This window comes from Ambystoma mexicanum, chromosome 7q (assembly GCF_040938575.1).
Source record: "Ambystoma mexicanum isolate Mex_15411 chromosome 7q, UKY_AmexF1_1, whole genome shotgun sequence".
In the NCBI taxonomy this organism is placed as follows: Eukaryota; Metazoa; Chordata; class Amphibia; order Caudata; family Ambystomatidae; genus Ambystoma; species Ambystoma mexicanum.
In genome coordinates, this window is record NC_090941.1 from 321,658,575 (window position 1) to 321,674,772 (window position 16,198).

The window sequence follows — 16,198 nt, forward strand, 5'->3', positions numbered from 1 at the left end:
GAAATAGGCCTTTTGCTGGTGGTCAAAGAGCCCATGGGTGGATGTCCTATGCCCGAATTCTATAAGATTTTCAAGACTAGGATGTCCACTATTTTATCATCACTCTCTCCTTGAAAGCAAGACCTGGTGGTCTACAATCAAGGAGGGGATCTCTGCTTTCATTTGGGGAACCACGCACCCAAGAGTTAGCAGGGGCAATTACAGGTGGAGGCATGGGTGGGGACACTGAGAATCCCCAATATGGAACTTTATTTTGCCACGGCTCAATTCATGCAAACCTCGGTGGGTGTTAAAGAACAGAACACTCCCCACACCCTTTGGGCTACCTGGGAAAGAGAACCGATGACCCCTGGAAAAAAACACCTATAATATATACCTTACGCCCTTTCTAAAAGCAGGGCACACAATTCTCAAAACCAAAGCAGACACCTGGGAAAAACAGTATAGAGAAGCCAGAATGCACCCGTTCCTACACCAAGAGGGCAGAATATGCCATAATGCCTCAATAAAGGTAACGGGCTCCGCTATCTATTGGCCACATGGGAAGGAACGTTAAAGCACATCCTCTCTGAGGATGTCAGAGTAATCCCCTTCGACGACCTAACCCAGCATATAACTTCCTTAGAAATCAATACTGGAAATACTTTCAACTGAGAAGCAGTATAAACAGGGCAGAAACACAGACTAAAATGCCCATTTTAAAATCATACCTGATGACTTCATTCTTGGAGAAACACACCAGGGGCTTTGTCAAGCTGTCAACCCGCTACTCATTGAAGAAAACACCCTTCTAGGCTTCTGGGGGGCATCCACAATAAATGGGAGAAAGAATTGCAATGTAGTTTCACAGAGGCCAATTGGAACTATATATTTCATTTGCACAACTTTGTTATAATAGAGGCCAGGCTAAAACTCACCCAATTTAAAATATTACACAACCGGCATTGGGCCTCTAATGAATTATACACCACTATATTAATAGACACTGATGAATGCTGGAATTGCCGCAAAAAGTCAACAAATCTGGCACACATACTGTGGGACCGCCCAGTATATGCCCATTTTGGCTGCATGTGTGGTGGAAAATAACATACAATACGGGATTGAATATTCACCGACATGGCAGGATTGCATTACTCCACAATTTCTCTGAGTTTGCCCTCCCCGATCATCATACATTCCGTTGGCTTACCGAAGCATTCACAACAGCAAAAGTAAACATCTTACATCACTAGAGAAGATCGGAACCCCCTAAAGTCAACGAATGGGTAAAGGAAATGTTAAATCTGGCAGCATAGAACATGGTTATGTACAGGGAAAGGGACCAAAAGAACCAACTCTGGGAGGTATGGTATCATTTTGTCTCCTCAAACTAACATATAAAACATAACAGTTATGAGACAACTCCCAGCGATCAGACCACGAAATTACAACCCACTAGGGAAAAAGGCTAGGTGCACCCTCTTTTGAGAAAGACAAGAGCTTTTATTTTCTATCCAAAAGAATAAAGCGACAGGGTATTACAAATCCACTGCCAAAGACCTCTCTGGTGTCTTTTGTACAAGATTCAGGCAATAAACACAAAAATCGTCACTCATGACACACTCGACATACAGTATTGATCCCCCACCCTCATTGGCTGCCACCTATATTCATGCTAATGCTTACATATAGCCCATCCTCCAATTGGTTCCGCTATGTTCTCACTCATCTTCATCACACATGAATAACGTCCTCGCCCATCATGGAATGCTGCAAAGGAATTGATTAATATCAACTGGCACCACCCTACCTTCAGCCCTAAGGACGTGACCTGCACCTGGTTATCAGCAGGAACTCAATGGGTAGTTTAGAGGTCAGCCATTTTGAGGTCAGCCTGCTCCTTGCACACAAAGCAGCCCTTTTCTCATCCCAGACAAGTTGGCACACCCATCATGCCCTCCCCACTGTATGGACATCATTCTTAGCTCTCCTTGGCACAAAACATAGATCATGTCATTCTCTGTTTCCCCCCTTTATCAGTTCCACTCCCCAAGAGTGAGCCTAGCGTCCCACTGATTAATCCAGTTCATGAAGGATTTAGAGCCCATCTCCATGCACATGTGGTAGTTCACATAGAGTGACCATCATTCTGGGGGGAGCTTGTGTCTTAAAACTTGGTTGATGTTTTGGCATTCCAAGACCTTTGCCTTCGCTCTCAGGAATACCCTTCAATTCTTCAGCTGCACACATTCCTACCTAAGTAGTTCAAAGGCCTAACTGATGTGGGGGCATGTGTGTGTTCTTTATCACGACTGGCAACCGGTATACAAAGCGAGGGGAGGGAAAACACGGGCTGCAAGGATTCAGGTCTACTTGAAGATGCAGTGTTAGTTCGTGTTACGACTGTTGTGTATTTATGCATGCTATGTCCTACATAATTCAATTGAAACACTACTGATTAACTCCCCCTTTATAATTTCCTACTCCCACCAATCATCCCCACCCATAACACACCCACTCTCCTCCTACACCATCCCATGCTCATTTCCATAATTTAATATATCTTTTGCAATCTAAATCATCTAGGAGGGGCCGTGGTCTCAATGTGCAGCCCAACATTCCTACTTTTAGTTAATCCTTAATTAACTAACTTTTCTCTCTCTCATTGTCGGTCCGATTCTTCCTTAGGAACCCATGCCCTACACACATGACTCAAACTGCCTATATTCTCATGTGTACTTATGTGGAGTACATGTAAGATATATGCAATCCACATTACCCTCTAAATCTATTCAGTGCTCGGTGTAGTTCTCAGGATCTGGTGGAGGTGATGTTAGTGTCCCTGGGGGGTGAAGGGGTTGTTAAATTCTAACCATATGAGGCTTATTCAAATCCTCAGTTTGAGCCTGGCCCTGTTTGGTTACCGAAGTAACCATCATTTTTGCACTGCTCTGGATAGTCTTCACAGAGCAATGGAGCATCATCTGACTCATGCAAAACACCACCAACAGGAACACCGCGATTGGCACCAGTATTTTCGCCAGTGTCCCAAGCCAGGACGGTGCCCATGAGAACAACGTATCGAACCAATCTTTGGGTTGCACACCTGCTTCGTTTTCCATTCCGGTCTTCAGTTTATGTAAGGCAGCTATGATATGCGTCAGGGACCCGTTCTCTGCATCATTCGTGGGTTTGTATGTCCAACATGACAACCCAATCTTCTTGCATGTGCCCCCTTTCTGTTAGGAGATCTAGAACCTATCTATTTTGAAGCGGCATCATCCGGATCACCCTTAGTTCACTTTTGATTGCATTAAGGCCTCGTTTGGTGTCATCGCCAATTGGATCACCTACCATCAATCAACCTGTAGCCACTTTGCATTTGCTGCAGTTTGAATTCCTGGAGTCATGAGAGAGGCAAACAAATCTTCTGTTTTGGTGTACAGCCGGTACTTATCTGAGGATTGCTATGAGCAGCTTGGACGATTCTTCCGACAAATAGTTTGATCTCTTTCTTCTCAACATCAAGGACCACTTATTCTTCTTCACCTTGCAGGGTTTGGATAGACAGTGACATTTACTGCACCACCTCAAGTTTGGATGCTATTGCCAAGTGTACTTCTGGCACCACCAGGATAGCTGAGTGCAAGGTTGTCAATGCACAGGTGCCTCGCCCAAAGGGTGGGAGGTGCAGGTTTGCTTGTTAACTGCACACCCAGTACATATCCATTGATGCAGCTGTTCCTTTTGCAAGGTGTGGAATGAACAATGTCGTATTGCACTTAGTGCTAGTGCATACTGGAAAAGTTCCATGCCCATGAAAGAAAAACTGGTATTCACCCCCTGATTGCACTTTTACCAGTGTTTCACATCCTTCAGTCCATGTTAGTTTAGATATGTGTGCAGACCATATCTCAAAATGTTCCATATGACTTCTTCTCCAAACCCTACCATAGCCCCTGCTGTGCAGCTCACCACTGCCTTCTCCAATCTGTTTGTTATGTTTTGTTAGTGGAATTTGTAGAGTGCACACCTGCCCGAAGACATCATGGCACTAATACTGCATCGCTGGCACTGTTTGATATGAACAATACTCCATCCAATTGCAACATAGGCTGGGGCTTGCATTGTGGGGCACTGTTGTCCTTTGCATGCTTCTCTTCATCTTTGTCCATTAGTACAACCTGTACTGTGTGCCCCTGAAATAGACTTCAACTCTGACACAGTACTAAGTGCACCAGACACTGGGATTTCAAGGGCAATATCTCCTGAGGTACTAACATTTTGGGTTATCTGGACACGGACTGGATGAGGGAGCAGACATAGCAACGCCTGCTGTACCTCTGTTTCCCCACTGAGTTCATATAACTGTACAACATATTGGTAAACTCTGGGTGGTGAACATTGGGCATTGTATCAAACACTACTTATTTGTACTGGTCATACTCCTATTCCTCATCCAAACACCTTTTCACTTGTATATATACATCCCATAATAACATATCCAGTATCTTCATTCATTTAAAATGTCCCACTGAGGTTAAATATTAATCATTTGGTGTTGTAGCTTAAAAAAATAAATGTCAAAAAATCAAACATGTGTACATTCCTGTGAGGTACTACATTCCCACCCCCTTTATATGGCCTACCCATATACCTACCCATACCCATTTGCCTACCCATACCCTACCCCTCGACTATGGTGTCCCCTAAGGCTCCGTACTCGGCCCTTTTCTCTTCTCACTGTATATCTCCCTTCTAGCTCCAATCATCCCTTCCTTTGTTGTTTCTCACCACTTCTACTCCGATGACACCCAGCTCTTCCTCTCTTTCTCCTCCTTCTCCCCTGACATCCATCTTAAACTCTCATCCTGCCTCACTGCTATCAAATCCTGGATGTCCTCCCACTTTCTTACCCTGAACACTGACAAAACCAAAGCCTTACTCTTTCCTGCTAATAGCCTCCCTCCCCCCACCACACCTCCCTCCATTCTCTTTCCTCGCTCCCAGCTCCCCATCTCCCCTTCCACTTGCAATCTTGGCCTCCACTTTGACTCTATCCTCTCCTTTTCTCACCACATCTCTCTTACCTCTCGTGCTTGTCGCTTCCATCTCTACAACATTCGCAAAATCCGACACTTCCTTACCTTTCATGCTACTAAACTCCTTATATCCTATTTAATCTTCTCGTGACAATTCTACTGCTCAGCTCTCCTCTTCGGCCTCCCTTCCTCACACCTAGCCCCCCTTTAATCCATCTACCATTCTGCCATCCGTTCTCTCTGTCTTTTCTAGCTTCATGATTCTATCTCTTCTTCACTCTCCTCGCTGGGCTGGCTCTCCTTTCATTCTCAACTCAAATTCAACTTACTCTGTCTCATCTTCAAAACTCTGTACGGTCTTGCCCCACCCTACCTTTCATCCCTCCTCTTATTCTACTCTCCCTCTCGCTTACTCCGTTCTGATGATCAATTCCTACTTACGGTTCTTCCTGCACCTTGTGCACCATTCTGCTTCCGTTCCTTTCAACTTCTTGCTCAATTTCACTGGAAAATCTCCCTCTCCCTATCCGCTTCATCACCTCATACTCTTCCTTCAGCACTTCCTTAAAATCTGACCTACTCCAATCTCCAACCTGACAGTTCCCTACTTTCCTTGAACAACTGTCCTGTCCTACGCATGTTTATTTTTATGGTCTAACAGTACATTTTTCCGTATATTGTTCTCAGTTACTTAATTCATGATTTGTATTAACTTGCTATGGGCCTCATTACACGGACGGCGGTAAGGGTTAACGGTCACCGTTAATGGTACCGGTGACCGTTAACCCTTACCGCCTTACTACAAGCTCCCTTTGCGGGTTGGAGAATTAAACGCCTGCTTTTTGCAGGCGTTAAAAACCAACCCGCAAAGGGACCAGGGAGCTAATTACGGTACCGCAATTTGCGGTGCCGTAATTAGCACCTTCCCCATTCCCATTATGCCCTATGGGGCAAAAATGGGAATGGGGAAGGGCAATGGGGGAAGGGGGAATTACCGCCCCACCAACCTTGGAATAGGGCGGTAATTCCCCTTTCCACCAAGGCGGTGCCGGTATTTTACCGGCATGGACCAAGGTGCTAATAGCACCTTGGTCCACCGCCGTCCGTGTAATGAGGCCCTATATGTATTTGCTGTTGTTTCATGTAAAGTGCTTTGGCTTAAAGTGCTATATAAAATTCAATAAATACAAATACAATACAGCACTAAATATATATACGAACAACCTGAAAGCAAACCCACACATAATGGATACAACATGCCTCTTCAGGTATGACCAGAATACACATTTTTAATCTTGTGCCATAACCTAATCATGTGAATAAACATGGTGCAGAAAAAATACTCAAAAATGTTAAACAAAACCAAAAAAATCTCCTCAAAAATCAGAAAAGGTGAAAAAAATTAATAATACAATTGATACTGTTGTAAATTGTTAAAAAAAACAGAATTATCAAACGACAGTAATTTAGAAACATTCTGTCAAAATGCTTGCAGGTGGGGGTCACAATTTGTTGTGCCTTTCGAACAGCAACAAGAGGAGTAGCATATACTACAGTGTAAGGACCATTCAAAAGAGGTTTACTCCACCTGCACATAAAAGATGTAAACCTTATCATTAGCAAACAATTGCAATGGTGGTGAGTTCGCAGATTCCAGTGCAGCGCTTTTGTCGACGTCTTCTGACTGCCATGGAGCAATTTGTTGAAAAAGGTATTTATTACACTTCCACAACTGTGCTAAATATGACTGGAATTCATCCCCAAGGATCGACAAAGTCTTAAACTGAACAAGGCCAAGAGGAGACAGTGAACCCATTTCCATTTCAGTGTTGCACACATCTTAGACAATTTTGTTTTGAGAAGAACGTTCATCCTTTCCACAACTCTGTTGGCCTCAGGGTGATAAATGGAACACAGGTTGTGCTTTATTCCCTAAAGAGCTGCAATTTCTTTAAACAACTCAGTAAAGAAGTGGGCGCCATTGTCGCTCCTAAGGGTATCACACCCTCCCCATTGAGGAAGCAGTTCTCTCACCAAAAACTTGGGGGCTGATTTGGCATCAGGATGTGCACACGGACCAGCCTCAATCCAATGGGAAAAAGGACACCCACTATCAAATACCGAAAAGAGTTACACCGCTCCCTCATGTCAGTAAAAACTATGTGCAAATCACAAGAAATTACCAATAGGACATGGCAAAGTGCCTTTTAATGTCTTCAAGGTTTATCCTGTGTTATAGGTCTGGCACACCAATAGTTGGACGTAAACAAGTATAACAATTCCTGAATATTGGACACATACCAATCTTCCTAAATATCAGCTAAAATATGTTGTTTAGATACGTGGTCAGGGTAGTGGAGCTGGTCGAACTCCACCAGTGCCAATGCTTGAGGCATCACAACCTTTCCTATATCATTACTAGGCACCCCTGTGCTTCCTCAAGCACTTCAATGATGGCAATCAGTTCTGATGCTTGTGCTTAATAATGTCCTGGCAGTCTTCGCTGTAAAACAACCTCAAATTCTCCATCAACCAGATGCACCACTGCCACCCCACTATGTCTCTGACCTGTCTCCTGGTCAATAGTTGAAGACCCGTCAATGAAAAATACTTCTCCTTCATCAAGAGCATAGTCATGTGCCTTAGGAATATCATCCTCTGGACCTTCATATGTGACACAGTCATGCACCTTGTCATCGTCAGTAATAGGTTCGGTCAAAAAGGTAGCTGGGTTCACTGTCTTACAATTAACAATGTGAATGGATGAGCTTGACAATATTACTTTGTGCTGTAGCACCTTGAAGCACATTTTGTTCTAGATGGAATTACAATAATGGTAAAAAATCAAATAACCGGACAGACTTTAGGAATATTGCAAAGTACTATTTGGGCCAACCTGGACTAATAGTCGGGTCTGCTCACAGGGATGTCTTTCCATGTCTCCTGATTCTTACAGCCTCAGCCTGTTTCTGAGGTAACTTGGTTACATTAAACATGTACCGTCGTACATTTTCCTGATATAGCCATCCTTGCCATGTTATATATTCCTCTATAGTAACCTTCTATACGTTGTCTTTCTACCTTTCATTACTGCGTATTTACAGTTATTGGTCAGTAAGATATTTCATCTTCTTTTAGATCCATGATCACTTTAGCTTCAGGTTCATGTTACTCTTAGGGCTTCAGTTACTTCATTACTTAGTATTTTCATATCGTTTTCTGCATGGGTTCATATAACGTTTTCATGACATCACTTAGTCTGTGTCAGATTTCATTTAATGTCCATCCACAATTTTCGCTGATGCATTCTGACATCTTGGAAAATTTCATCCTTCCATGTGACTTTTCTTCATTGCAATATCCTTCCAAACTTTTAGTGCGAGAGTACATTCTGTATGGCTGTCTGAGTGTATAACGTCTCTCGTACACTCAGTGCGGTATTGGAATGATACAGTGGGTCCCATCTATAGCTCTTCCCTGACTGTTTCAATATGACAGTGGTGAGGGACTGGGGACTGGCGGGATAGCACCTACCTGCTCCTCTACATTCCCTCCTCTGGTTGAATTTTCGACCAAATTCTTTTTTTCCGTGGTCCTTATATCCTCTATATCATTTATCAGCATTTTCTTTTTCTTCATCCTGCTTATTTTTTGGGAAGTAAATCTTTGTCACGCCCCTCAGATGTCCTGCATTCGTTGTGTGTTCATCCACACTCCAGGTCATTCAACACCACTCTTCAAGTGATGAACTGAATATCCAACGTCCCACATATCTTTTCCAATCCTTAGGTTAATAGAATTTGGTGCCTTGAGGTGCAAGAGTACTTTTCTTTATATTCTCACGTACTGGCTTCATTTTGCATCTGCTCACCCATTCCAGCGTCAATGTCAATCTTTATCTTCATCCCAATAACTTTCTTGCATTGTCCCAAGTTGATCCTTAAGAGACAGACTCCTAGCAACACGAACACTAGTATTGCTCCAAGCATTTTGAAAGCATTTGCTAGCCAAGTTGGAATCCATGAGAACAGAGATGTAAGCCAATCATCATCTTCAATTTTTTCTATTTCCTCCACTGTCTTTGTGTGCAAAGTTGACAACATAGTTATTGCTTCTGTAGGGTTGTATTCTCATCATCATGGGCAGGTGCACATGTACAGCAAGTAGGCCTGCTCCTGGCGCCCACACCTCCTTCATTGCTGTAATCAAGTCCTGAACATACCTGTTCAGGAGGGCCATGAGCCTGATCGCCCTAATTTTTTCTCAAATATCATTAAATACTTTTATTGTTGAGTTTATTGTTTGCAGCAGCTCCCATCTTGTAATCTACAACCACCTGTCAAGAATATTGATGCGAATATCACTGATGTTTTTCTAAACAGTTTATGTTTGTCTGGAATGCCATCATATGCATTTTCAGATTTCGCTGAAAAATAATTCTCTCTCTTTTGCGATAGAGGTTGAGCAATCTTTTCTTCCTAAAGTGTGCATCCATTTTTGGGAAATGTATTGTCTGCAAATCACTTTGTGGTACTAACAAGGCTAGTATACTTATTAGTAGCAATGAGCACCCTCCTTCCCACTTTGCTGTTCCTTCCTTCATGCCTGGAACGCCAAAAACTCGACCACACTTTTCTCCTACTTTCATTGTACCATTATTTCTGAAACATAAGGATGTGATATTTGCAGGGATCCCCCTCATCATCGACCCATGTCAACAATCTTGCAGTCTTAGGCCACTGGTCTTTACATTCTTTTTCTACTTCATCACAACTGCTTCCCATTGTCCGGTTTATGCTAATGTTTTGCACACAACCAATCCTTCAGCCCAAACTTCAGGAGTAGGCACTGTTCCTTTAATTCATAGCTGGTCTTTCCTCCCCAGTCTAGTATTCACAGAAGTCTCACTGCACACCAATATGTCATCCACATACTGAATTATTACACTTTCGAGTTGGATATTACCCAGGTCCACCTGGAAGACTATGTTAAAGATTGAAGGGGACTCAAAGTACCCTTGAGGCAACATAGTATGTTTCAGGGAAATATATCTAAAAGAAAAGGAAGTGAAATCCAGTGCATCTTCATGAAGTGGAATCAAGAAAAATGCATGTTTTAAATCGATATCTGTGAAATATTTGGCTGTGGGGGGATATTACACAATGTCATCACAGGGTTTTGAACCGAAGGAAACTCAGCTTCTACTATATTGTTGAGAGGGAAAGGTCCTGGATAAATCTCCAAAACCCCAACTTTGATTTTTTGACAGGGTACACAGTCGTGTTACATGATGGGTCTGATGGCACTAATATGTCTTGCTTCATTAATGCGGTGATGGTCTCAAATATACCTTCATCTGCCACTCTGTACATAGGGTATTGCTTTGCTTGTGGTAAAAGAGTTCCTGGTTTTAACTTAATCCTGGCTGCACCTATCCCTTTCAATAGCCCCACATCATATGGGCTTTTAGTACATAACATCTCTGCCACTTTCTCTAAGTATTCCTAAAATAATGGTGGTTTTCTGTTTACCAAAGCCATTCTCTGAAGTATTTCTATATCCTTCACTTTAATCCCATAAATAATACTAATAGGAAATACCAGTTCATCGCCAGAATAGTCATCTCTCTAAACAGTTCTTCGTCTGTTTAATCTGTCAACCTGTATCCTTCGCTGAGGGACATCACTGTTCACCATCCCCTGCCCTTTTCCATGCAGCACCACCATTTCTTCTCTGACCACTGCTGCTTCTAGCTCTAAGGGAATGATCTGCCCTTTCTCATCGTCCACATGAATTTCTGGTCTGAGCAAAAATTCATCAGGTATTCTCAATATTCTACCTTCCAACCATGGTAATCAAGATAACAGAATAGTCACCCCATACAGACATACTTCTGGATCCAAATGTACTCCTTGTAACCCCTTCGGTCTCTAAAGGCTAATATAAACTTCCCCATATTCATATAGTGTATCCCTGGATTAGAGCACACTATCCCTTTGTCAGTGAAAGATATCATCATGTTAAGTTTTGTCATTAAGTCATGTCCCAGTATATTAACTGGCATCTGCCTAGAGTATAATAATGACATTGACATTTCATGTTGTCCTATAGAAATTGGTAAATCATCTGTAAAAGGAACTAAATTTGTTGCCCCACAGAACCCTTGAGCATTCATGGCAGTATCTGACATTGGGTATTTCCCTTTGCGGTCACAGGAATGAGTGGCTCCAGTGTCTTCTAATAATGAAAATGTCTTCGGGGTCTAGTGTCACTGATAGTACTGAACAAATCAAGTCACTCTGTGTGCTGCCCATTTTGGGTGTGGGTGCCTGTTGTGTTCCTGGGGTCATGCTCCATTGTGGTACCATAGTCTGCTGTACCTGTGTTTGCTGCAGTTGTGCTGGTTGTGTATGCATGGGTGCCTGCTGTGGTTGCCCTTGCGTTGATTGCACTTGCAGCGGTGCTGGCTGCATTTGTTGGGGCTGCGGTGCATATGTCTGAGAATAATTGTGATCTTGGACTTAATTCCTGTGGTTTTGCATATGATTGTGGGGCATAACCCATCCCCTCTCTTGGAGTTTGCCAATTCTGTTGTATTCCTCCTCTGCTTCTGCATGTCCTAGCTAAATGTCCCATTCTCCCACAATTCCAACATTGTTGTGGCTGTCTACCATTAAATCCTTCTCTTCCTTGAAAGTTTTGAAATCCACCTCGTCCTCCTCCTCTAGGCCCATTCCCTCTAATTCTAGGCTAAAAACCCACCCTGATATGCAGGATATCCTGCATTATCCTGCTGCCCTGGCTGTGTCTCATGTGTCACACCTCCTTCATTGCTTGTCAATACTGCTCCCTCAATGGCTATTTTAGACAACTTCTTCTGAACTAACTTTGCTTCCTCCTGCTTTCTGTTCTTAGCTTTCTTCTTATGTTTCTCCTGCATTCATCGGCAGTGATGCACAATTGTCAATTGTATCTCTGGCCATGTCTTCGCTTCCATTACCACCTGTGTTTCAATTGCCATCACACTGGCTCGGGCTGGCCCTGACACAACATGTGGTAAAATAATGCTACCGTTTTATCCTATGGTTCACTCATCTCCTACCCCCATCTGTCCTGAATATCTTGAATATAAACAATAGGATCTTCATCCTCTCCCATCTTCCTAGTCATAATCGCACCCATGTCTGATGTATTGGGATATTGGACTCTGAGCGCTCGCCATACGTCTGCTATGTGATTATTAAATGGCGCTCCATCATGTGTTGTGTTTTGCGCAGTCACACCTGCATATCCTCCTCGCTTCCAAATGTCATCAGCTCTCTCCCAGAGAATAGCAGCTGGCAACCCTTTTATGTCACCTACAGCTAATGGTATTCCTGATGTCATCCTCCCTAACTCATAAATCTGTTTCCCTGCAGAGGAAGTTAAACTCAGCAATTTATATTGCCAATATATATCCCCTGTACTACATGCCCATACTGGTGGTTGCTCAGTATATGGTGTTGGTTCTGGTGTCCTCTCTTTAGGGTCCTCTAAATCTGACCATTTTGTCCCTTTGTCTACCCTCAATTCTTTTGAAAACCTGCATACGCCCTCTCTTCGCGCCCTCTCATTCTCTTCCCTTTCTTCATTTGACATCATTATGCCCCAGCTTGTGTGACTATTGTCTCCTTCCATGTCATCCAGATCTAATCTGTTTAAAGACAATGGGCCCATTACGAGAATCGCGGTAAAAATGCAGTCATTACCGGCATGGTGTTATCAGCGAGTCCGTGTTTCCTCGACACCGCAAATAGCGGCTGATTACGAGAGCGCGAGCACGCGCGAACGCCCATGGCGGTAATGGCTGCACCGTCATGCCGCTAAAGACCCCCCAAACTCCTGATAGTGCCATCACGGAACCCACTGATACCACCTCCGCCCAGGAGCAACCCCTTAATAACGGACCCGGCAATACCATCTTGTAAATAACCGGTTTGTAATACCGGACCCGGAAGTGACTTCATCGCTCTGGAACGGGAAATGCGCCGGCGGCCATCTTAAAAACACAATCCATTGCAATCCTCCTATCACAGCACTGGTACAAGGTGGAGAGCAGGCACAATCAAGCTACAATGTCCAAGGCTACTCGGAAGTCCACCCCCTGCATGTGCAAGAAGCGCTTCTGGGACGAGGAGCTGGATATGCTAGCAGACATACTGGTAGCCCATGCCGATGAGGTCTTTGCCAATGACCTAAAACGCGCAGCCCAACTACGCAAAAAAGAAATATGGGAGGAGGTGGCACGGAAGGTGAATGCGGTTGGCACCACCACCTGCACAGTGAAGGATTGCAAAAAAAGGTGGGACGTTCTACGTCTCCGGGTGAGCAACATACTTTCAGCCAACCACAGGGAGGCCATGGCTACAGGCGGTGGGGACCCCTCACCCACCAAACTGTCAAGATGGGAGGAGACATGTAGCACCATGATCAATATGGAATCGATCGAAGGGCTTCAGAGACATGGAGACGGGTGTGTCATCATCGGCAGATGGAGGTGAGTGTCCCCACAAACCCCAGATAACCAAAGCATGATGAAGCACAACAGACGTGAAAGTGAACCAAGCCAATGCATGGCCCATCATACAAACATATACAGATCCATGTCCAGGTGGTGGCCCAAACCCTGGCACAATAAATGCATGCTGCGTGCCAATCCCATTACGGACAGACACCCAACACACAGGGAGAAATCAAATGTCACATATCACGCAAACCTCAATACAACGGTATGCCACCTAGTACACATCAGTCCAGAAAGGAGAGTCCATGACGTATGCCAATATGGCCCCCCCATGGCAAGTACCATGTGCGTCACATCTACAAGAATGCAATGCGTGAAACGTGAACTACTGAACAGCACCAAATCATGCATCTTGCATGTACCACCATCACTGATGCCCTTCATCTCTTGTTCCCCCGCAGGCACAGATGCAGAAAGTGAAGGCTAGGAGCCTGACCCAAAGGCCAGCACATCCTCCAAGGGATCCAGGGCCAGTCAAGCAGGCACAGGATCTTCAACCTCCAGGGCAACACCGATGCCACTGCCACAAAGGAGTCGTCAACTGTTGCAGAGGCAGAGGGTGATGGCACGCAGTCTGCTGCCACCAGTTCGATTGGGGAGGTAGCTGCCTTCACCCCCTCAGTGATGTGGAGGGCCTCACCGAGGAATTTTAAGACATGGGCAACAACCTCCATGTGTTATGTCCTCATACCCCGAGCCCCCAGCCCACCCCCCTGCACTCCATACAGGCCACACCAGTCAGCCCCATGCAAGTACATGCCGTAGTACTGGGGAGTCCCCATCTGTAGTCCCCATCAGAGGGCAGTCCAGATTTGGCCACCCCTGCCACTGGACCATCCACCTGCATAGCCACCACCAACATGGTGGCCCGCTTGACGAGGGTTGAGGCCTGCCAGGATAGCATGATCGTGCTGGTCCGGCAGTATGTGGTGGAGGGGGAAATGACCCGCCGTGAGATATGCAAAGCTAATGCGGCTAACATCATAGCCATGAACACCAACACCATGGTCATTCGCGACAGTTTAGCTGCTGTAACCCAGGTCCTTGGCAGGATTGTTGAACATTTGCAGCAGCAACAACCGGCACCGATGGTCCCACAGGCATCCACCTCCACCTGTTACGCTCACCTGGTATCCACAGGGACGCCACCCAGCCAGCTTACTCACTGGTATGCTTCTCAGCTTGGCCTTGATGCGGTCTGCGGGGAAGGTTCTGCCTGAAAATAAAGGAGGACTTTGTTCAAGACTGATCGACTGGGGTAAGTATCCTCCCTCCACCACAGTATGCTTTCAGTCCCTCTGGCGCCCTCTCCTCACCTTGTGGTAGAATTAGGCGTGCTCTCCGTCCTGCTTTCTTTGCAGGGGCGTGTTGTTTTTCATGGGCGAGTGTGGTCCAGTTACTTCACTGACGCCGGCCCGTTTGATATTGTTCAGGTAGGTCTTATTGCTGTTCTTTGGTTTTGTTGCTATCCTGCATGCCTCTCTTTCTTTAAAATGTCTCTTTTTTCTCCCGTAGGTATGCAGAGCTTCAGCGCAGCGAACTTGCTTGGTTGAGCCCCGCTGGTAAATGATGGCACATTAAAAGCGCTATGATGCGGTAAGCAAGCGCTATGCAAGTCTTGCCTTTACTAACCTGTGTTTTCCTTCCTTGTAGGTCACGGTGTTCTTCAGCGCAAGTGGAATGTCCGGAGTGGTGCCAGCCAAGAGGCGACCAGCCAGGTAAGCCTTTTGAGCAGTTCGTAATTTGTAAATGTCTCTACAGCTTTCTTTAATGTTGCCTCTATCTTCCTCTTTCAGGTCGTTCTGTCCGGGAGGCGTGCAGATTCGAGGAAGCTGTTCTCAGTAGCTGTGAGTGTTTAGAGATGAAGACTGTAGGTAAAATGCTGCTGCTAATGATGTTCCTTTTGTCTCTGTGCAGGTTCTGCTTCTCCGAGGTTCGAGGGAATAGCTGGACACGGTGAGCATCACGTTGCAAGCAGCAAAGTAACACAAAGCATGTTCTGCAGTCAGGGTGTGGTTTACATAGCCCAGGTAAAGTAGTACCAGGGAAAGTAGTTCCAGGCCTGCCACACCCAAAACACTAGACCGCATAGCTCGGTTCTTAGGGAGCCAAGCTATGTGGATGCCTCCATGTTGCTGACAATACAATAAAGTAGTTCCCAAGCACATTGTTTTTCATGGTGTATGAGCCTGGCGCCATAGGCGCCAGGACTGACGCCATGAGGGCTTTTGAAGAGGATACCAGGCTCTAGAGGCCCGAGTCCTGACTCCACCTGGCCAATGGGTTTGCCAGAGGGGGTTTTGGGCGAGGGTCGTGACAGCACCCCCCCCCCTAAGGCCCGTCCCATGGTGTTCCTTCTGTCTGGCCCAGGTTTGGTTGGGAAGTTCCGATGGAATTTCCTGATTAGACGTGGTGCGTGGATATTCTCACTGGGCTCCCAGGATCTATCTTGTGGTCCAAATCCTTTCCAATCGACGAGATAGTATAGCTTGGTCCTAGAGTATTTAGAATCCAAGATATCTTTGACTTCGAATTCTGGTCCTCCGTCAACAAGTATTGGCTTAGGTGGTGTCCCAATCCGCGTGCCAGGTTGCATTGGTTTCAGGAAGGA